General features: G+C 34.5%; 1 long non-coding RNA gene across 1 annotated transcript in view; it reads left to right on the top strand.

The window, feature by feature from the left end:
* Positions 1–286: 286 nt before the first annotated feature.
* LOC111056338 overlaps positions 287–24,654 on the top strand; it is a 75,826-nt gene continuing 51,458 nt past the window's right edge. Inside the window, exon 1 of the long non-coding RNA XR_005572479.1 lies at positions 287–599. This is a non-coding gene — a long non-coding RNA (uncharacterized LOC111056338). The remainder of the gene's footprint in view (positions 600–24,654) is intronic.

Genomic DNA, 24,654 nt, shown 5'->3' on the forward strand with positions numbered 1-24,654 from the left:
ATGAGCCTTTATCAAGCGGATCTTGAAGATGCTCTCATCCACTCAACCTTCTACAACTCTATTACTATTCTAATTCATTGAAACTATCCCATGAAGTACCTCAAGCTAGTGACATTGATAGATGGTGCTGTCCTCAATCACCCAATACTCCTCGATAGGTCACGAGGTGACCAATCTCACGGACCCCCACTTCAAGCGGGACTCTTCACTCCTTCCCTTTGTGTTGATGCTCTTCCTCGCCGTTGCCTAGCAACCGGCAACAAGCGCAAGTAAACTATCATCCAGGTTAGTTGCGGATTGCGGAGCGTCTGCGTCATTCGACTCCCACAGCTGGAAGCGCGAGGATTATCGTATTGTCTGCCAGTTTCTAGCTTAGAGCATCCGCGTGGCGCGCTTCGCCCGCCCGTCTTCGATCCACACACGACTTCGGTTGTTGAATAACGGCGCGTAATCGTTTGTTTTCCGTACGGTTATTTCTGTTATCACGTGACAAGTGATTTCCGGATGGTTGTACAGTGACGACTGGTTTGTAAACAATATTATTGCTCTGCAGTCTGGAATATAACCGTCAGTAATTGGATTGCTGTGAACTGCATTTGGTAAGTTTCGAGGAATACATTATTTCATTTTTAATCCATGACATGGATTGAGAAAAATTCTTCTCACGGGCAACCATTTTTTTCGCAAAAGTTCGCAATTGTGGTCAACTAGAAAATCAGCTAGGATTATCCTTCTAGGGTTACAAAGTCATTGTAAACTAGAAGGATAATCCTAGCTGACCGTAGTAGAAGAAGTAGACTTATTTTTCTCTTTCTAGAAGTAGACTTATATTAAAAATAGGGTTGACTACCCCCTCAAGTCCATCCCCCTGAAGAAATTTGAAATTTTGCATAAAAAATATTAATTTATCGAGGATGGATGTTGGTCCATTTTCATTTCAATTAATTTTAATAATTAAAACAAATTTACTCATATTGTGATTCGAAGTTCGCGCAAAGATAAAATCCCAACCGAACAGAGCTCTCTTCAAGTGGATCCGTAGCGTAATTGGTAGCCCGCGCGATTCATAAATGAAAGGCTTCGGGTTCGAGACCAATCAAACTCTTTTTACTTTCCTTGCCCTATTACCATAGGTAAGGAAAGTATTGCTTTCCGAAAAAAATAAGGTATCCCAATTTCTAAATTTCTATACGTTTCAAGGTCCCATGAGTCCAAAAAAGTGGTTTTTGGGTATTGGTCTGTATGTGTGTGTGTGTGTTTGTGTATGAGTGTATGTGTACACGATATCTCATCTCCCAATTAATTAACGGAATGACTTGAAATTCGGAATTCAAGGTCCTTACAATATAAGGATCCGACACGAACAATTTCGATCAAATGCAATTCAAGATGGCGGCTAAAATGGCGAAAATGTTGTCAAAAACAGGGTTTTTCACGATTTTCTCGAAAATGGCTCCAACGATTTTGATCAAATTCATACCTAAAATAGTCATTGATGAGCTTTATCAACTGCCACAAGTCCCATATCTGTAAAAATTTCAGGAGCTCCGCCCCATCTATGCAAAGTTTGATTTTAGATTTCCAATTATCAGGTCTCAGATATAAATTAAACGAAAAATTTCGTGTGGAATAGATTGAGCATCAGAATCTCTACAATTAATGTTCAGTAACATTTTCACCTAAAATTAGAAATAAGCTCGAAATTCGAGAAAATGTGATTATCCAATAGCAAACTGTTGGCAACTGTTGATTCTATTGAATGATTCACTATGAAGAGATAGGAGACTTCATGTGTCTCCAGCGTTATTGCCCTGTCACCAGCTGGCTCAAATCTTTGAATAGTAGACTTGTGATGCGCGGAGACACTAGCGTCAGGTGATCAATTTTCATAACGGCAAGGAAAGTTGTGTGAGTGCGCCACACCAGATTTTTTGAATAGTAGCGCTCATCGAATTTTCATCTAGCTGTTTACCCTGTTGTCAATATTTGCAGTAGCAGATGTCTTCGAGGTGATTTACAGCATTTAATTTGGATTTTCGTTTGATAATAACTATCAATGATTATTTTTTCTTCCAAACTAAGAATAATTGAATGTATTCCTGCTATAAAACTCGGTTATCAGCTCTCATATAAGATACAGTGGCTTCGATACAGCAATATATAATTCTGGTTCGTGAAATCAATCGTGAAATGGTCTAAAAAATATTCGGATTTCATCACTTGTTTATATATATATTTTTTTTTGTTTAAGGGGGAGGGGGGAGAATCTTGGTCTCTTATATTGTCTTTCTGTTTCACATAAAATTATCCTCACAGACCACTATTCAATATTATTATGGACTGAGCTGGTAGTGCCAGAGACAAATGATTACTACAATGTAGTAATGATTAAACTGTAACTTCACACTATTGTAGTGCTCACAAACAGGCGGTCACCCTTTCATGAGAGAACCAAGCGTATTCCTTTATTACAGGAAACTGAGCTAACACACCAATCTTTCAAATTATAAAGAACTGAAATAAGAATACATTCATAATATTTTACTATAGTACTGTATAGACAAGGTAATACCTTACCTCAAGGTAAACTCAAACCAACATAAATTTTGGGTCTATTTAAAGAGTCTCTTCCTTATCTGTGAAACAGAAACCCATCAATACGCGATTTATTGTTATATCTATCGAAAATACATCAACATACTTGAGAATAATACGAACAATAAGATAATGTAAGATAATGATGACAATGAAAATAATAATGTGAACGGCGAGGTGTCAATGGATAAAGAGCTCTCCCTCCCTCTCTCTCTCTCTCTCTCTCCAGTCAGAAAGGAAGATCGAAGATGAATGAAGGTTAAAGATAATTTAATGATTTGGAGAGCCGAAGAAAATCTGTTGTAATTGCACTTATGGATCGTTGTAATGTTGCGCATGCGCATGGATAGTTCAACGTTAATATCCATCATCAGTAGACAATTGTGTTGGCACAATGCTAGATACTGCTTTCATAGTTTCAGGCAGGTGTACATAGGTAATGTACCGCAAATAAAACGTTTCCAGAGTGAAATTCACTTGATACTGTCAGAATTTCTTATAAACGAAATAAATGATTTTCACTCAACAAATGCTGACTGTTTAAAGCGAATCTCACTAAAGAGTCTGGGCAATTATGGAAGACACAAGAAAATTGTTGCGTTTTAAAACGCGCAAAGAAGTGACCTGGAAATAGAAACTTTGAAGAGATATGCAATTAGATGGAATAATTTGAGTAGACTAATTATCTGTATAATTTGGTGAAAAGCAATGTGAGGTAGCAGCGAAGTAACTGGTTCAAAGAGGAATAGTGCATCTTTAAATTGGAGGCAGTTATGTTGACAAATTTGAATCGACCTTGAGAGTAAAAAATTGTCTCGAGATTACATCATTGAAGAAAGAAGACTAGAATTAAGTAGGATACAAGATTCACAAAAAGGAAGAAGAAAGAAGACTAGAATTAAGTAGGATACAAGATGATCTCGTATATTAGAGATTGTAGATCTAGAGATAAACATCATAAAGTTAAGAATAGATGTGATGGAATGTACATTTTGGATTGAGAGTCCATTGGAATAATGGAGACCTTAATCTAATTGGTAGTGATTGATGTTTACCATAAATCGCGTTTTTCCTTTGATGGAAATGTAGACCTATTTGTGAGCTAGTTTATCAGTTACCTCCTGATCCCCTCCGACTGCAAGACTAGACATGTCTTCAACTATCCTTTTAACTATTGACCAAATTTATTCACATAGTCTCGGTTTTCCCTCTATTACTAATGCCCATAAAAATATCTAAAAGATCATGAAGGATATAGAAGGTTCATGAGTCTATAGACTGTGATTTATGCTATAACTAATCAATTTATTAAATAAAAAACTCCGTTTATTGAATAAAAAACTTAGTTTTATTATTTTCTATTCTGTTTATATATTTGCTTCTGTGCTAACTCAATTTAAAACAGCTTAAGCGTATGATAAACTTATCTCCTACTCCCACTGACGAACAAGAGTCATCTTATGCCAGTGGCTTTTTTCACTTACCGTCATTATTATTACATTTTGATTGGATTGTATTGTCATGTTGAGCTTTGTTTTATGTTTTATATGTATTTATAAGTGTGGAATAAATTTGAATTTATACATTAGTATGCCCAGGTCAAAAATCCTAAAAATAGTTATAGAATTCCTTTTCTACCCTTTTGATCATCCTCCACTTCCAACATTTCTTAATATCATTGAGAGAATAAAATGTGTTCTGTACCTAAAGGAATAACTCAACTGGATGAGGAAGAGAATCTTGAAATTATTAGCCTCCTTAGTAGAAGCCCCCATGAAAATTTCCTGATGAAAAATGAGTTCAATACGAGTTTTCTATTGTACTATAGATACTTTTGATTCTGTGATATTAATTATCGTACGATATAAAAAGTATGTTATTAAGATATTGATAGAGGGTTTTGAGTCATCAACAGCCCTTCCCTTCTCTAACAAAAAATATATGAGTGCCAAATATTCATCATCGACTCTTACGAAATATTAAACAAAACCTCGGCTTCCATTTGTAATTTTGACTAATGAAATATGTTAACATGACTGGAATTTGGATTAGAATAGCCTTGTTACATCAAATATAACAAAACCTCCCGCTGCGTATTAAATAATGATGTAAATGAGTTGCTAAAATTTACGAATGACAAGCGATTAATAAAGCTCGCTATAAAAACGGCTACTCAAATATATTTTAATTCAACCTTTCCAACTGAAGCTTAACAAGGCTATTACTTTCTTGCTTTGATGATGGCGATTAATTTTCTTTTAATAATTTGGGCATGTGAGAGATCATTAGAATACGGAAGGATACATATCAATAATTGCATTCATTTCCACTCTATAAGATGAATATATTCGATAAACACGTTGTATGCTAGTCTGCAACATACCCGTGAATTATTCGTGGAATGAGATAGGCACTCCAAATTGTGTTGATATGGTGCGTTGAAATTAATTGGATTAGGATTCACTGTATTCCATTGTATGATGAAGTGATTAGGGAAATAGCAGCTCTCATTGGATTCTGCTCTTTTCCCATGCAGCTAGCTTCATTGGAGAGCTTTTTAGCTAACCTAGTGTAATTTGCTACAAGCTATATAACTGACTACATAAGTGAATAAACAACATTTCATTAATACACTTCAACACTAGTAAAATAATCACACAGATACACTGTATTTAATGCATTTTTTCTCAAGTTGATGCCGATAGAAGAAGTTTGTCTGTGATTGATAAAAGTGAGATAGTCAATCATGAAAGATGAACAGAGACTTTTGGAAGCTTCCAAATTAATAAAAATACTGAGAGCATGTCACTTATACAATCTGAGCGTGATTAGAGCCTACCTCGCTAAACAAGTTCTCTAACATTTAAATGAAATTATTTTTCTCCTTCACAACAATTTCCATGCCTTTTGATTTTTTTTCAAATTTCCATTATTCTGTGTCATCTTGTAGTAGTGTACACAGAAACTCCACTTAAGTATTTATAGTTTTCCCAACTTATAATCTCAATAATGTTATACAACCCAAATTAATGCAGTATACAGTTACTTAGGGTTATTGTGTTGACTACTAATCATCTCAACTTCGAAAATTAAACACTTTCGTAGCTCTTGACTTATTTCTGTAGCCAAAGGGCTGAACAATCTCGGAAAATTAAAACTTTTTCATAATCAATACACAGTAATACTTGATTTCCTTGGTCAATTTGAAATCGATATTTGGCACGATTACTCGGTTATTACTCTCAACATAGACGTGGAATTCAAAGTTCATGAAGCGTTTATCAATAAGTGTGCGTTACCCAATCTGAGCGGACGGACATACCACTCGATCCGTGAGAACAAGAATGCTGGCAGAATGCATAATGGAAGGCAAAGCAGAGGTGCATTGATAAAGTTAGATTAACTTTTAACTGGCAGTATTCCTTCTATAGAACATCAATGTTTTCCATTCAACCGATGCTGACTATCAATCAATGTAGATGTACCTAACAACTATTATGTAGCCGCAAGTGAAGTGCAAGATTTACAGTTGGCAATCAGTAAGTGTGTCAGTGCAGTGGAGGGTCGGACAATAAAAGGCGAATGAATCGTCTTCATTGCATTGGAACTATACTGGCCATAATTATGAAATTGGTGATAAAACAGCCAGCCATAGGTCAGTCAGCTCGCGAACAAAGGTTCTTGGCACAGGTGACTTATTGAGAGGTGAGGCCTGTAAACTGCTTGAATTCTTCGAGTGCAAACTGATGAACTCACGAGTACAAAGTATTCTATAAGCTGTGTTTTCGGATTGTTAGTAGCTACTAGTTAAACTGTGATTCAAGATACAGTACATTGATTAATTCCCATTACCCAGTGATAAACGCTATTATTAGGAATACAAACGATCACATTTTATCGATGGTAGGCCTATATAAATGCATGGAGTATTCATGAAACTCTTGTGAATTCAGTGAATGAGAGAGACAAATGTTTAAGGTCATTACAAATGCACCACAATGTGATTCTGATGCTGGTTACTATTTATCAGCAGAGTAATCAGAGTCCCCAAATATCAATTCTTTTCACTGAGATCGCTGAAAGCATGGTGCTCATCTAATCTTAAAAAGCTGTGCAAAGGCTAAAAATAAACTTTCTACTCGTGATATTTTTAAAAGTTTTTCGATTTGTATATCATCAAGCTATGAATATTAGCTAAAAATATTAGCTAAATGAAAAAGTTTTCTCAGGAAAACATTTTTTTCCGATCATTACTTTTTGAGATATGAGCGACTGAAGTTTGAATTTTTGGGACATTTAAAATTCGATACGATATAAATCCATGAGATTTGGAGGATGGATTATTCATGGTATTATTGATATAGTAAAACAAAAATTTTCTGAAGATATAATTTTTTGGAAAAGTTATTCAATTAACCAAAAATAACTCAACTAAAAGTTATTTTTGGTTATTTTTAGTAAATTGAATAACTATCCTAAAAATTGATATTTTATGAAAAAATTTAAAAAACTTTGAAAAATATCTCGAGTAAAAAGTTTATTTTTAGTCTTTTTACAGCAATTAGGAACGGCTTGAACTATTGGGACAACCACTTCTCGAATTGAATATGTTTCACTATTCTATTAGAATAAAGTAAGATTTGATAATTGTGTTTTTCTATGGATGATTAAAGGCGAATTCCCAGATACCAGTATCAGTGAACGTTTCTGGTACAGTGACAATATTATTTCCATAAGTTGTTATTATACTTTTCATACTAGCCAGGCCAGGCTGAGTGGCAATAGTCCCATTAGAACTCATTTATGGGATTAGGGATTATATGCTCACTGTAATGGTCACTGACTCTGACTCTTTACTGATGCTGATATGTGGGAATCCGCTCTATAAGAATACTTCCACATATTTTTGCTCAGAAGGGAGTTGATAAGGATTAATTGAGAAGGTAGATACTAAACTGGCAATTTTTCCTCAAAACCTTGAAAGATGTGTGAACACAGATGGTGACTTGAACCTTAAAAGGGCTGAGAAGCAGCGCTATTGGTGACCTGAAAAAAAACAATGGAATTACATAATTATCCAGTAGTGAACATGTCAATAATGGCTATAATATTTCACATTAGCCCTCATTATAATTCAACAGTTTCTAAAGTAGGAAATGAGCGCTTCACACAACCAGTATTGGGGAGTCCTTCATAAATATTGATAAACAATAAATTTTAGCGGTTGCGGTATTCTTTTAGCACGAGCCTTTTCACCAAATAAGCCGCCATTAAAGAGTGGCTGCTCTTCTATGTGACCCCATCGATTCATCCCATTAAACAGGAACATTGAACTCCAATGAATAATTCAGCGTTATGTAAAATTGCAGCAACCAGCGAGGCAGACAATCCTGCTGGTAAAAGGCGTGAGTTATTCTTGTGTGAGAGCAATTGAACGTTTAATTAATTACTTCTGTCATCGGCGATTCCTTTTTTCGATCCAACCACAGACAATGGCATCGAATCGGAATTTCTGAATCGCAACAAAGATTACTCTTTCAGATTTCACACAGCCGCGTTTTCAATAGCCTTCCTGTATGCGCCTTACTCTACTTTCACATACATATTGTGATCTGTGATTTATTCTTCAACTTACAATTTTGTAACCGGTCCTGCCATCTGATTTGATCACGTCTATTCGAGAGTCTGGATCGCTAGTTTTAAAAGATCACAACAGTGACTGAATTAACCGATCAAATGGAAAATATGGGTGAGTTGGTAAATTAATAATTATTATATTAATTTCATGAAATGTATATAGCTGCATGGATCTTTCCAATCTATAATCATATGAAACAATAGATGAGGATAGTAAATAATAAATAATGAATAATCTAATATAAATGTGGATAGAACTATCCTCTATCGTCAAAAGAAGAGCTATTTGATATTTATCATTCTTAGGTATTTAAATCGAACAGAAATGTAAGCAGAGCAAGATCCTTTTACCATCAATAATCAATCGAGAATAAATAGGAAACTTAGTGAGTTGAACCATAATGATTGCGTTGGGAAGACAAGAATAATAAATTGAGGATACTGTATACAGAACAAATTTATGCTACTGATAAGTAGAAATATACCTGTGAAACAGAGGAACCCCAGGAATTTCCTTACCGAACAAGTTCATTGAAGTCACATATATAAATAGGTCAACAATAGACGGTGACTAACATTCAAAATTTCATCAGTTTTGAAGTGAAATCATGGAAATGAATCCATAAAAGATAGGCCTACAAGTCAAAATCGAAGATGTGGAACTAGAGACTAATTATCAGTAAGATACTATGAAATGGTTTCTCTTCTTTATTGATGATGGCTCAAGCTACAATAACATTCATGCTGATCAATGATTCATGCTTCTATCATGAGAATGTCTCCAAGTATACTCTAACCTATGTAACTTTTCAATGTTATACATTGTAATCCCGATCTGATACGTGTTACACCAATAATTCGAAAACTATTTTAGTTGATCAGTTGCCACCTGAAAACTCCGACACCAGACCTGAGCCAGCCAGGTCACACGATATTATTATTATTATTTTATTCGAAAACTTCATCAAATATAATATTATATGAGTGAAGATAATTATGTATAAGAAAAAGAAGAAGACAAGAATGACAGAAGACTGAATTGGGTAAAAAAATTGACCCATAATACTGACAAAATCTTGGCCACACCTCTGTCGTCTTCCGTAATCAAAAACACTCTCAGCAATCAATCAAGAACGAGCACCAACAAATTGTTCCTTCGCCTTATACAGCAGAACGAGACAATCCCATCTAAATAACTGTTCAAATTCCCAGACAATCCTTTCTTTCTCTGTTGTTGATTGACTTCAACAATCTTCCTCAAAAAGATAAATGAATATGGTAAGAACGTGGGTCGGTTTTCAGTTGAAAAGTACCGCCAGCGGCTAGACAGCATTACCGGCTCATCAACAGTGAATTATTTTTCATAAGTTTGGGACCCTGGAATACGCTTTCTTTATCCATTGCGTAAGATATTATTTGTCGAGTTGGGCCCTGGGGTATTGATCGTCTCTGTATTAGCGTTAGCGTTTGTATCCTAAAGACATTCCTCTCACCCAACTTTCAATAGAAGGGACCAAATCAGAGGAGCGTTCTTTCAGCAGATTTCAATCGCCTCGCTTATTAAGTGGCCGCCTGGCATTTGCCGACCACCAAAGATTTTCACCAGATATCTTATTTGGTGCATCAATTTTATACCTCTCTGCATCACTTATGACATCTACTCGAGATGTACTCGCCGATGCAGGAAGAGTTTACTTTCTAATTTACAGGCAGATCAGATAGGTTAAATATTGAGCGTTCTAGAAAGGAGTAACATCATCTAATTGAGATAACATTCGTATGTAGACTAATTTCAGTTACCGTCTTTGGTTTTTAACATCTGAAATCGCGTGAAATGGAATTGAAAATTTCTCCAACGACAAAATTCAAAAATATTTGAAGTGCCATAACAATACAAACTGATGAAACATTTCTGTTAAGACTGTTCGGTACACCTTTTTATTTTTATTTAAATTGGATAATATTCTTCAATATAATTGTTAAGATTATTATAAGAGTGAGAAAAAGTGGCAACTGAAATTTTAAGTGGTCTAATAAACGAGTTATGGGTTGTTGAAGTGCTAAACTCCGTTTTCTTTCCAGATCATAAAGGGTTTCGCATTTTCCATTGGAGTTTTTTTCAATACATTCAGTATATCATTGGATTTGTTCTAATATGGGTATTTTCGCGATTTATGTCAAAATAAACAAGTAATCAAATTTAAAAAAATGTTACTTTTCATTTATGAACGATATGGGGAATAAAATGTTTTAGTTTGGAAAGGTACATTTTTTGAATTCTTAAGAGAAGTTCTAACAGTATGTTCGAAACCGTTTATGATCTGGAAAGAAAACGGAATCTGGAAAGTTAGCATTTCAACAACCCATAACTCGCTTATTAGACCACTTAAAAATTTCAGTTTGCACTTTTTCTCACTCTTATAATTATAATTATTGAAGAAGATTATCCAATTTAAATAATAAAAAAAGTGTACCGAACAGCTGACCAGTGACCTAAACCTTGATAGATTTATGAGAAACATTTATAAATACATAGATTTATGTCTTGAATTCCATCATGCGCAACAACAACATAAATTGGGTATGCCTCTCGTACATTGATTTATAGATATAATATTACATTTTTGTTCCAATTTGAATAAGTAGAAATGAAGAACAAGAGTTCTTCTTTATTCCGTGGTAGAAGGTAGAAGTGGGAATTCAGGTATTGAAATGGCTGAAAATAAGAAAAGGAGCTCACATTTTGAATTCCATAGCAGAACTTCAGGTTTAAAAGTTAATAACAGATGTAAGGTACAAAGTAATGGATGAGTTGGTGCTACCAGCTACCAGCTAGAATTGCCTTCATGAAAGCATACGGGGCCACTAATGAGTAATGAAGCGGAATCAGACGACAATAAAGTATGCTAGTCGATGCATCTTTTTGGAACAACAACAGCCCAGTGCACAGGAAGCGCGGCCCCGTCTCCTTTATTCTACCCAAATTGGGTTAAAATATTCTATATAATCTGATCTATCCAATCAGAAAACGGTTTCTTGCCGATTTGATGTTTGACAACTAAATAAAATCAACAATATAAAAACTATATTAAAAATGTATTGCTTCTTGCATATTCTAAACCACCAAGGGACTCAACAATATGCATCTTCAATGGTCATTTTTTGTAATTTCGATGAAAGTTATCAAAGAGCCCTAAAAATATCAGATAAATGATTACTCTTCATATCAGATTCTTCATCCATGCATCATTTCTCAGTGTTTCACGAACACTGTGATGAAGGAATACTTCCCCTCCAGTTAGTGAATACTTCACAAACAAACACCATATTTCCCAATCAAACCTCAATATATCAATCAATGAGTGCTATTCTCCCCACTTCCTGACTCACATATCATTGATGACTCAATTGCCACGAACGTGACGAGCCCATTTGTGGAGTGACATCATTTTGCACCAATATCACGCTCAACATAACCTGGCATTGTGCCTCAGAATAGGTTATAAATATTTAACGTTCAACCTACTTTCAATGAGCACGCACTTTTAATTCTCAATTCACTGTGCTTTTATTTACTAGACATCTTTGTTGGGTGCACCTGTATTGTTATCTTTACTTCCTAATACTTTTTTATATTAGGCCTGTCAGTAATCGTTACAGGTTATAGTGTAATCTATCGTTAAGGTGTCATTGAACGAAAACTATCGATTTGGTGTAAATTAAGGCTGAACAACTCCAAGAAAACTCTAACAAAAGATTTCTTTTGACAAAGATTCGCATTTGCAATATTCACGATAACAGGTAGTTGAATCCTTCGTTATTGTTTGGGAGAGTAATTGAACTATTTCAAACTCATACTTTTTTGCACTCACAAGGCTGAAGAACAATGCAGAACTAGAAATGAACATTATCGAGTGTCGATGAAATGAGTTTTCTTGATAAATCATGTTGTTGAGACATTGATTCTGTATAGTAACCGTATTGTGCATTGTGTACACTGGAAAAATAGGGAGATTTATACACTGGAGGAGTAAGAAAAGTGCTTATTAGAAAGTCAACTTGTGGAATTTTGAATTATCCTTCAAATCATTTAAACTCTCTTCGAAGAAAAAGCTACTATTTTATTCTATTTTCAAAGAGGATTGTCTGATTTCAATGGTGGTTGAATGAAAGAGGTTTCGTATCAGTAAATAACTCCTAGAATGTTTTTTCCAGACCATTACTGTGCTTTTATTTACTAGACCTGTATTGTTATCTTTACTTCCTAATACTTTTTTATAATAGGCCAGTCAGTAATAGTGAAATTTGGCTTGTACCCATGAATTTATAGAACAAGATTACCCGGAGTTAGCTGTCAACTGCAAAAATTCAAACGAATATCTATTGACAACAGATATTAAGCTGGGATATTCAATATTTCAATATAAAGAGAATATTATGTTATGCTCATGACCCGATCCACGAATAATTTAAAGTGGAAATAAAAATGAAACTACGAATGAAATTTAATTATTTTATCTTTGTGTTGCCCCAAATCCAGTCAATGAACGATCATTCATCAGCTATGTTTTATTGAGAATCTGAAGATTGAAAAATCGTTCGAGATTTCCCTCACAATTCAAAATCAATATTATGCTGTGTAATATCTGAAAAATACTGAAGAGTTTGTCAGATAATTTGATTGTATGGGAGAAGATGTTGTAGTATTTCCCCATAATCTAAAGAATAAGACGATGATGTTGTCAATACCACTATATTTGAATGTATTTATTTTTTTAAATTAAAATTGATTTAAAACAAATATATTGGTATTGTCAACATCAACGTCTGTAGGTGCATTCCAACAGTATCAGTGAGAATATTATTATTCCCATAAGTTTTAATGGGACTATTCATACTCGCTGGGCCGAGCTGAGTGGCAATAGTCCCACTATTAGAACTCTTGAGAATATCTGCACTCTGCACTATACCAGTATATCTCCACTCAACAGACACATTTAGTGATACTGATATGTTAAAATCCGCCTTTATCTTTACCTTTTCACAGGAAAGGTCATTTGAATTCGTCTCTGCGATTCGCATGTCGGCGGCGGGAGCAGGAGAAGTTTTAAGCCATCGCTAAATGGTTGAAATCTTCGATGTCGCTGTCAAGCGAATCGCAGTAGTGGTTTGCACAAGGATCTGCTCAAACTCAAACTAATTCCCATATGTTTTACGGCTGCTCTCCGTCAGACTATCGACGTTTATAACAATCAAAGAATAAATGAATAACACACTCATTCACTTCCCGGACATTCCACAGTATATTATCAGTCAGATAGAATCTATAGGATCCTAGAGCTTGTTCAAGGACGGAAAGAAAAAAGGTCAGAAGGATTTGTAATAGGAAATATGAGCAGATCTTCGCTCTTCTTCCATTAGCTGATGCAAATCGTGAGCTATTTTCCAGTCTGTTAATGCTAACAACATCACTAAAAACTGAAATCATCCTTTCACTCCAGGATCTTCAATTGGAACGTTTGAGCATCGTTATAATAATTCGAACATCCATAATTCTCAATGATTCTTCTGAATTCGTTTCAAGTCATGGAGTGCAAGTACCATTATGCATTCAATACCTTTCCGCAATAATTCAGTCAGTGAAGTAACAACTTTTGATGAGACTACACTCTTAGAAAATGCATGTCTGGAGATACTTGGTCTACTTAGCATTTCAAGTGAATAAAAGTGAAATGATTCCATTAAACATAGGAAACCTACTTTTTCAGGTTTGAGTTATCCATATTTTCAATGTATAATAGTCTATGCGTTATCCTCGGAGTCGGAATTGTTACATTACACATACAAAGAAGTTTATTCACGTGAAACTAAAAATCTCGAATAATAGTGGAATGAAGAAGTTTTACTGAAACTTTTCACGATTCCCTCCCTCCCATATGGAAGAATCCTTGAATAAGTTGACTCTCAACCACAACAGACTCTGGTAATTCTAGAATAGGATTGTTTTCTAAAAAGACTGATTAGTATGCATGTTATTTTGAATAGCAACAAAAATCTACACTTAGGGCCGGTTTCCGAGCTCGGGATTAAGCTAAGTTCTAGACTTTAACTGGCTTTAAACTCTGGAGTCAGAAAATTGGCTTTCCGAGTCAGAGCGTTAACGTAGTCGAGGGCTTAAATAGACTCTAAAGTTTATTTATTAAAAATCGTTAAGTCCAGGACTTGAAACAACGTGATTTTAAAACCCTCGACTGGGGTAGGGTTTAAATACAAGTTCTAGACTTAACTCAGCAAACACAATTCAGTTATTGTTTTGGAGTAGATAGCTTATTGTTTTGGAGACAAATAGATGTCATGGAATACCTAAAATTATTTGGATTAGTCCATCTAAATTTATAATTTATAGCTTGCAAGTTCGTTTTGGAATAAAATTGTATCAGAATTATGCGTAAAAGCCAACCTTATTTTACGACTGACATAACCTAAAAATGTTCAAGAAAAATAATACAAGGATTGCCTTGGAATTTATATTTCAATCTGAATGTCATATTCAACATATTAATAATAATAATAATAATAATAATAATAATAATAATATAACAATAATAAATTATTCCAGGTTTTTTCAAAACAAATACGTTTTCAAACTCAATAGTCTATTGAAACTTTTATTCCAAAATCAATGGTTAGGATCAATGATCAATAATAGCATAACGTAAAATGAAATGTTTATTCATTCACCTTTCAAAGGTTTTGCTTTGAATAGGCCTAAAAAGAAATCGAAACGTATTTTTGCAAAATAGTTTGGAGAGCACGCTCATTTGAATTATCCCGCTGCAATCAGCTGTTTCCGTTTTGCTATAATGCCAACAATACAACAGCAAAATATTGTGAATTTCCCCCATGTTTACTGCGTTAAAGTCCTGGACTCGAATAAATCGAGAACTTAATAGACCCCGGAGTTTAGAAGATAAAATCGTGACTCAGAAAGTCAATTTAGACCCAAGAGCTTATTTAAGTCCTGGACTCTGTAAGTCCAGAACTTATAGATCCCGAGCTCGGAAACCGGCCCTAGAGTCTTAGAACCAATCATTGATATTGATGATGTCTAAGAAGTTGATATGGAGACACAGCCGAGGGGCAGAGGCAGACCCCGTCTCACATGGCTAGGTTTAGTTCATAAAAATATGAAGCAGTTGGACCTGACAAATCAGACGACCCAGGATCGTTCGAACTGGAGACTTAGATCAAGAAGAGCCGACCCCAAATAATGGGAAAAAGGCAAGGAGGAAGAAGAAGATGTCTAAGGAGTTCGAAAATACTTCTGAAAGTATTTTAGTCACGGATATAATAATTGCAGTGTATCTCATAATGTCATCTGCTTATTAGCTTTCCATTACCTTATTGGGGCTGACCGAATTTGGGGGTGAGAGAGAGTCAAAAAGTGACAGTCGAATTTCACTCACAGAATATGGCTCTAGCATATCCTGAAGTGTTCAAGTCTTATGGAATGCAATACGATCCTCCTTCAATTAAAAATCCAGGCTACCTTTCACTGTTGTCCCACTCTGTGTGGTAGGCTAGTCCAAATTAAATGTGTACGAAACACTCTGTAATACTGTGCCATCCTTGAAAATTATTAATTATTTTTTATTGCGACGATACCTGGGAACCGACATGAGTTATGAGACAGCAGTTCTGATAATAATTGCTTAAACACTAGTGGGTGCGTTTAAATTGGAGAGAGATAGTGGACAAATTCGATTGGTTGAAAAGGAATAGAGAATTCAATCTGATGATGAGAAACAAGATGCATTTTTTTAATTCTATAAAAAAAGAGAGGGAATGAAATATTGTGAGAAGAAGAGAGACAATGTACTTAAATTTATAAACTACAATTCATATTCCTCATTAAATTTCAAATGTCTTTAAATTCCTCTCATGATCTATACATGAGATGAGTCAACCTATTTGTGTCTAGATTACTGTATCTTTCATTATGATGGATATAGAAACGTTATTAGAGGAGATATTATTGACTAGAAGGTATTAGAATGTAGTTGATGCTCTTTTTCGATTGATAAGCCTAATGAGAATGATAATTAATCAATCGTGTGAGAAACAAACAACACCTTATTTGGGAATGTGTAGCATGAACTTATGAGCTTCACTGGCTATTACGTCATTAGAGAAAGTAATGTTCACTAATAAAATCCAATGGCCGATCAAATTACTGTATTATCTCGAAGAGATGGAATGGATCTAAAACAATTTATAAGATATAGTCCATTAAAATTGAAAAGTTGTAATTCTTTCAATACTATTCATTCTATATTTTGTGAATATTTGAAGTTTGGTTTTTGTTTTAACGGAAGTTTCATTATCAATTTATCTAAATTTGAAATTCTTTGTTTTATTCTGATTCATAGTTTCATATTGAAGATTTGGTGTTGAAATTGAAGTGAACATAACCTACATAATATTTGGACAATTTGTGACAAAATCAGGAAATTGAAGAAGTTTTGGGCAATAGCCTGTTTTTTCTTTTCCGACTATTGTATTGTTCGCTCTATCTAATAAATAAATAAATAAATAAATACTGGTTTAATCAACTTAAATGTTTACTTATCTTCAATTCCTCACTATATTAAATTTATTATATTGAGAATTTGTTTGACATGTTATGTTTGTTTGATGAATATGCTACAGAAAATTTTTGGAATAAACAAATTCATTTATTGAAAACTATTGAAAGAGATGTGTCCTAACAGATTAAGTTAATTCAGTATATATCGGTTGAAATTTTATCGAATTGCTATGATTATTCAACATACACCAAGCTACCTATCATGACATCATGACTTTTGGCTAACAAATTGCCAGGGAAAATCACTCCAGTGTAAACCCCGCCTAAGACTTCCATTGGCGAACAAATTAATAATTCATCGATTTACAACACATTGAATTTATTATCAGTCAATATATTTATTACATCTCTCTATGTAATGTAACCGTTTAATAATGTTATATGTGGTTATCATGTCATGGTATTTTATGGTAGCTTACATAGTGAGCCTACAATAGATTCTGGAGGGGATCACCGAGGGAAATAATATAATAAACGTGTGAGTGCTATGATAATAAAAGTGTCTAATTATTACTAAATGTCAAATTGATAACAAACACCCTACGCCTTCAGTCTTCAGTTATTGTGAATAGAAGGAGATCAACCTATGACCTGAAATGATCAATCTGCTGCAATATAACGCCAATAAAACGGAGAACTCCACTCAGTAGCATTTTGTATACCTATATAGTGAAAGAATGAAGCTCTGCTTGACTTCCAGTATACCTATGTAGTGGAAGAATCAGGTACTGTACATACTTTCTCGCAGTATTAACGAGGAATCTATCTGTTCCATCAATAATACTCACGAAACACGACACCATGCCGACAAATAATGAACAACTAGTTGCCAGGCCAGTAACTAATGTAACAACACAGATCCAGAAAGACCTTTCTATCAGGCAATTACGTGGAGTGGCAGAGTGCAGTGCACTGCTCTTCACTTCTCAGCTTCGGAAAACTTTTAGTCGAACATCCAAACATTGATCTGCCCAATCGACACGATAGAAACAAATCGAACAAATCGTGACCGACTCAGTTGCCAACTTCATGAAATGTACCGCAGTTATCTGGTATCATCACGCTAGTCTGATAGCAAAATAATTTCGTTTCAGGCTGTCTTCCATGAATGATTTGATCTTCTATGTTTTCTCGGTTATATAACCAGTGGAATTTGAATTAGTTGGGGTGATGACTGGGGAGGGAATGTGGTATTGTTATTCTCTACTGAAGGCTCGGAGTAGAAACACATTCTGTACAGGTTTGGAACGTTGATGAAGTGTGTAGGTTGGTTTATTTCACAAGAATATGAATTTAGGAACATTTGAAGTTTGAGCTTGAGGTGTATTGTCCCAGGAAAATAAGAATGCCGACCATAGTGGATCTGATTTTGGGCTCTCATGGTGGAAGTCCCCTATTGAGTGAATAAGCCACTCTCTGCACACTACTAATTACCTAGGGCACTAGGACTAGGACGCCTGCTTTTTCTTCCCTTCATATCGCATTTGTTTGATTCATGGAGTTGTCTCAAAAATAACTGTATTTTGTAATGACTGGCTTCCTCAACTGAGATAGAAAGACTTCATCTTTTTGTTTCACAAGAGGTGAACGATATAGAAAATATGATTGATTTAATACTGAAAATTCACATGAAACCAATCACAGAGTAATTATCATGACAATAAAGAAGAATGATAACATTGTAGTAAGAGATGGCTGTAGAAAAACTGAGTTAGATTTGAACTAAGATAGAATTCCGCTAACATAAAATTATGTGAGCATTATTGGATTCTTGAGGTAGTGAAAATGCAAAGTTCAACATTTATGAGATGAAATGTATAATTTTAGTTCTTGTCAACAACATAAGTTATGACTTGCAAAGGTTGCCTTTTCAAAGATCACTACTGGACCTCCGTGAATATTTTATAAGATGAGCAAATAAAGATATGACGAAAGAAAAGTAGATACATTCAGAACAAAAAATGAAACTAGTGAACATGAAAAATTGTTATTACTTTGAAAAGGTGATAAAATAACGGACAAACTGCACAAGGATGAATAATTGACATGGATGTGCCTAATTTGAGATTACAAACCGCAACTGTCAAGGTTATCCAAGTCAACAAATAATAAAAAGCAAGTAACATGAATGATAAGTCACCCGAGTGAAGTAAAGATTCACGCTCGGATGGACATAATTTGATCTACTCGAAACAAACCAGTTTTTATCTAAATTCAACTACAGAGAAAAAATAAGCACCTCTTATATTATTCTGTGACCTAGTTGCAGCTAACACCCAGCAGTGAAACAATAATTTTCGAACTCGTCAACCAACTTGATATTCATCAGACCAGTCGGCTTTTGAAAAGTGAATTAAAGATCCTTAATAGTATGCTGATGCTGAGCTAATAAAAGCAGTTCATTTGAGACCTTGCCATTCAGGTCCATCAGACTGGTGAAGAACATCTTTAAGAGCTCATTTGCACCGTTCGACGACTGCTTCAACGACCTTGACGTTTATTGCCTGACATTCTGGAAATTCATGCCGTGTTCTTGTGTTGAATCATTATCAAACGGAATAGGGTTATTTGGCTCGGATGAAAGCTGACTATTATCGTATCATTAGTAAAGTATTAGGGCTGAGACACTAGTATTCACGTATTCCAAGTACTTTTTAGCACTACAGTCCAATAGGAGCTCTTGCAGCCTCCACTACAGCTCCCAGTCTCTGATTTAAATAGAGGTAGCTGTTCTTCCCGGTCATCTGCTCCCTGTCATTCGGTTCTCTTCCCGGTCTTCATCTCCACGCTCTATTCCCATTCTTGGTCTTCTCTCTCATTTATTGAATCCAGCTTCTCTCTGAATATATTTTTATGCATTGTGCTCTCATTCATTCTACACATCTATCCAAACCACCTGAGTCGTTGTGCTTTTATAAATCTCACACTATTTCGGCCTTTATCAAAGATTCCAGGTGTCTAGCTTTAAATTAGTTTCTTTCTCTCTCTTCAACGGGATCATAAATCTTTCTGAGATTTTTGTCTCTTTTGTTGATGGCCAAGATTCACAGCGATGCGTTACAACAGGTCGATTGGGACTTTCATATTATATTTTTGGTTTCGTATTTCTACAAAATATGAGTCTGTTTCTCAAAAGTTTCATGTTACTGAAGAAGTTTGCTTTAAGTTTAGCTAATATTCGTTGCTTTATGCTGTAACTCAGCTTGCTTTCGTTACTATTACAACTATAAGTATATTTGGTTTTCCAACTACTAAATAGATAAATAAGCTTAGATAAGAACCATTTCTTTGCTAGATACTGAAGGATCAAGGTGGAAGCCTTGGGTGCAGCCTATTTGTAATCCACATGGATCACCATGAGTAGACTGAAGTAATATTTGACTGTGAGTATGCCAGTCCTACTCTTGTTGAACACTGGACAGTTAAGCCTCTGTAGTCATATTCTAGTCCCGAATAAGTTTCACTGAATAATTTTATATTAATACCAATGGATCGGAAGTAAAGTTGCTCAACTTTAAGAGGGTATGCACCCAGTCTTGAGATTGTGGCTATGCTGGGAGCATAGGACGACGCAGGAGCGGACTCCCTCCACATTCCTGGGCTGTCATAAATAAATACATTTTACTGTGGTATAGGTAATTGACAAAGACATAGTTATACAATTGAACAGTAACTAAGTTTAAAGTCACAAAGTAGAATAGCATCAAGTAGAATCGAAAAAACTCAATAGAAAGGTCTCAAAACCAGCCACTCAAAAAGTAACTTTTTTAAAATAAAAATATTTTCACAACATTTGATATCCAATGGCAACTTATTGTAAAATCTCAAGCCGAAGCTGTCAGCCGAAGCTGTGTTTCATGCTATGCCAAGACGTTGATATGGAATATCAATGCGGTCTTTTTTGTGAACGCAGGGATAGACTGACAGTCCCTCACATGATAGGCTTAGCCTATGTCGTTCATGGTTAAAGAGCCACTTTTTCTTCTGTCCATCTTTTACAATGCTAGAGAAACAGTCTGTCTGAATTGTATCATTATGATAGGAAGACACGTCTTGGAAGGTAAAGTAATTGATTCAGTGAGTTATTATAGGAGGAATTAACTCTCCAATGAAGAATTTGAGAGCATCAAAGCATAGAAAGGCAGAATCTATATTATTCAAAATTGTATCCTTTGTAATTTTGTATTTTGCTCTGTAAAATCGTAATCTTTGCGAAATAATAAACCAAGGACATCTTTGTGAATGTGAATGTCTGCCGATTTGGGAAGAAGATCGCGATTGGCCAATTGAGAATTAGTAATTGGACGCGTGTTCAGTCTCTTACAGCATCACAACCAGATAAAAAATCCTTCTATTTCTTTTGAATTTTGCAAGCTACCTCCTAACAAGATACTTTCTCAAAATAGTTAAAGTTAGATTCAAATTAATAACAAATCCAAAGTGCTTTGGAGATCAATATTGTTAGAACAATAAGTGACAAGAAGAGGAAAGAATTGAATAGCTCATAAGAAATGTATCACTGGGAAGAATGAAAAAGTATGAATAGAAAAAAGGATGGATTTCATGACCTTTACGATAGAAGAAGAACGGTATTTAATTAATCAAATATTAACGAAAAGCCTGAAGGTATTTAAAATAAAATCCATTTTATTATTACCTTGTCTCTGCGACTCTTCAAAACTTTAATAGCTCTCCACATTCATTCACGTTGATAAAGGAATTTTCATAATGGGATAAATTCATTTATCAATCAATAAACATTGTTCACCTTCTTGGTCATTCTTTGTATCACTATCCACAATAATTTGAAACGTGACGTTAGGAGTCTAGCAGGTGAACAGCTTTCTTGGTTCTATATGAATATATTCTATTATTACTTATTTTGGAGAATTATTTCTTAATAAAGCAAGAAATATGTTATGATTCTTCACCAAAATCCTTAAGCATGCATCCTTCAATTAATTGAAAAAGTTTATTCATATTTCTTAGTCTCAATTTCCTATCTCTTCATTAATTACTGATCAATACGATTTGAAAGTTCCAATAACAAAATAATAATGCATTCTCATGAATATTACAATCCTTGAAACAACTTTAGCAGAGGAAAAAAGAGATAATGATTTTAATTTCTCTCAAATAATAAATTATTCATAAGCGAGGAAAAAATGGTTTCTTTTGAAAGCGGGAAAATATCTTGGCAAAAATATAATGTACGTCTACAACGTGGAATTGGAATAGATATTCTGTAATTGTTTTTCAAGTTCGTTGGTAAATACAATATATTTTAAAATGAAGCTAATGTAGAACTCCAATCATTCGAACTCAGTTTATCAGAATCGCTCTTGGAAGAAAGTAGGCTTAATTACCGTGAATTTAAGATATGTTCAAAAAGCATTAAGTCTCTTTTAGCATAGATTAATTTATACAATGAAATAACTGGTATACAATAACCGGTTGTAATTGAAATTAATTATACTATAATATACAGTTTTTTTCTAATTTTTTTTTGTGAAAACTCTAATTATCTGAATATTTAGAGAACAAAAATTTTTCCAAACATCAATTCGGATGATTGGAGTTCTCAAACAAAAATCAACAAAGAGAAGGTCATTGCTGATAATTTGATAGAAATATAATTATTTCAAATCTTATTATTATCCTAAAACCTCAAATGAACTCCTCTCTCAGAAGACAATCTTGTAAGAAATTCTACCTTCGCTGATAAATTCAGTTAATGTGAGATGGTACAGATAATGTTCTAGCCAACACGTTAAGACAATGACATTGATGTGATCGCTGGATTGCTCAAGGCTAATAGAACGCTTGAATGTTCAACAGGAGCAGCATAAACATTTCTCATGAAGACAGAAGCTATCAATAGTTCTCAGTGATAAGGAGTTGAATGAGACAAGCGTGAAGTTCATAGTTAGCCATCCAACGTGTTTAAAAAAGATAGCTAGGAAATTAATTACCGAGTGAGGTGAAAGGAGATAAATAACGGGATATTGGCATCAACCTGAAGGCATCCAACATTTGTTTTTCCTCAACTAGATACTAATTGAAAAATAGATAGATCCTTGTTAGGTGTCCAACAAACAAGATAACTTTCTTCACATAATTTTCAAAATGATCGATTCTTATCACACTGAACCTACAAGGATAACATTTTGCCGGTCATTAACTCTTGAAATACAGCGTACGCATAAGAATAGATTTCAAATCATCAGAAGTAATTATTATTGTAATCAACTTTTAGCGGGTAACTCGTGCTCCACATAAGCCTATTTTAAAACTTGATAAACTGAAAACTTGACTGAGTGCAATCTTGAAGAATTTGAAATAGGCCACTTCGATTAATTAAGGATCTATATGCTAAATTTCAAGTTAATCAGTGCAGTGGTTCAAACTTGATGATTCGTGAATTTCCCATCACGTACATGTATGTATAAGCCAGTTCTTTTCTTTATCATAGTATGGATGATAGATAGATAGATGATTTATAAGTATCTTTGAATGTGAATAATTTTTGAACGGTTTGAGATATCGAGGTGCGGCTTTCACCATTCATATTCTCTTGAAATTCTGTATCGGAATCATGTATCATATTATGTCCACATTCTAATTTGAAAAATGAAGTTGGATTCAAAATGGCAAACCAAAATTTCGATGCGACAGAAAATCAGTTATTTTTATTCGAATAGGATCCCCAATCAGACCTATCCTCGAATTTCCCTTTTAAACGAAATACTCAGCTGTCTCCATACTTTTCATCAACTCTGTATCTAGTGTAAATATGGAGAAGAGGATAGATAGAAGAAGAATGAGAAGATATAAAATGGAACCGTCAAATAAACTATTATTTTTATCTATGACCACTTTCAATCAAAGTTAGCAAAACATAACCAACTGGAAGCATGACAAATTCAAAACTTGACGTAATGAAATCTTTAAGAATTGAAAATAGACCTATAACCATCCTCGGTTAATTAAGAATCTATATGCAAAATCTCAAGTTGATCAGTCCAGTCGTGATGGGGCGTCAAACATAATTTTCCTATCCGACTTTTATTTTAGTAATACAGAACATAGATTATTTGAACATTTCCATAATCATCAATCATTGCGGTTCTAATTACCACATGAGTTAGGAATGAGGACTTTTGATCTGTTCTCCTCCTAACTAGTCTCAACAAAGCTGCAAAGTCAAAAATTTCGTTTAAAACATTCCCTGCAAATTCCTTTGTCAATAATTGGTCTATTGTTGCAAAAATGGAGATTTCACACTCAACACTAAAGCTGCTGCAAAAGGTGTAGGGAAATCCGTAAAAGTGTGGAGTTATACATTCAATTGAAGAGAATTTAAAGCTCTATAAGCTCATAAACAGCATGGATATTTCCCATCGATTTTTGATGTAAAAGTTATGAGAGCAAAAATAGAAAAAAATTGGTAGCAAACCTTTTTTTCAAAAATGTCAGAACTTCAAGAGCGGATATCTCGGAAACTAGAGGAGATATAAAAAATGTTTTAAAATTAATATTGTAGGAAATTATAAGTAAGGTTTCATTTGTTATATGACAGTCAAGTCCTCAAGATATATAGTTTTTGAGTTTCATGCGAGAATCCAAAAAATGGTACCTTTAAACCACCCCCACCACCTTATCACAGGGGGTAGGGGTGGGGACTTTTGATATGTTTACGAGGTAAGTGGGGAAGTATGTTGATGGAAGAGGAAAAAGCTATCAGTCAAAGTCTATTCAGGAAGTTGCAATAGGAA

The sequence above is a fragment of the Nilaparvata lugens genome, chromosome 11 (genome assembly GCF_014356525.2).
Source record: "Nilaparvata lugens isolate BPH chromosome 11, ASM1435652v1, whole genome shotgun sequence".
NCBI classification, from domain to species: domain Eukaryota; kingdom Metazoa; phylum Arthropoda; class Insecta; order Hemiptera; family Delphacidae; genus Nilaparvata; species Nilaparvata lugens.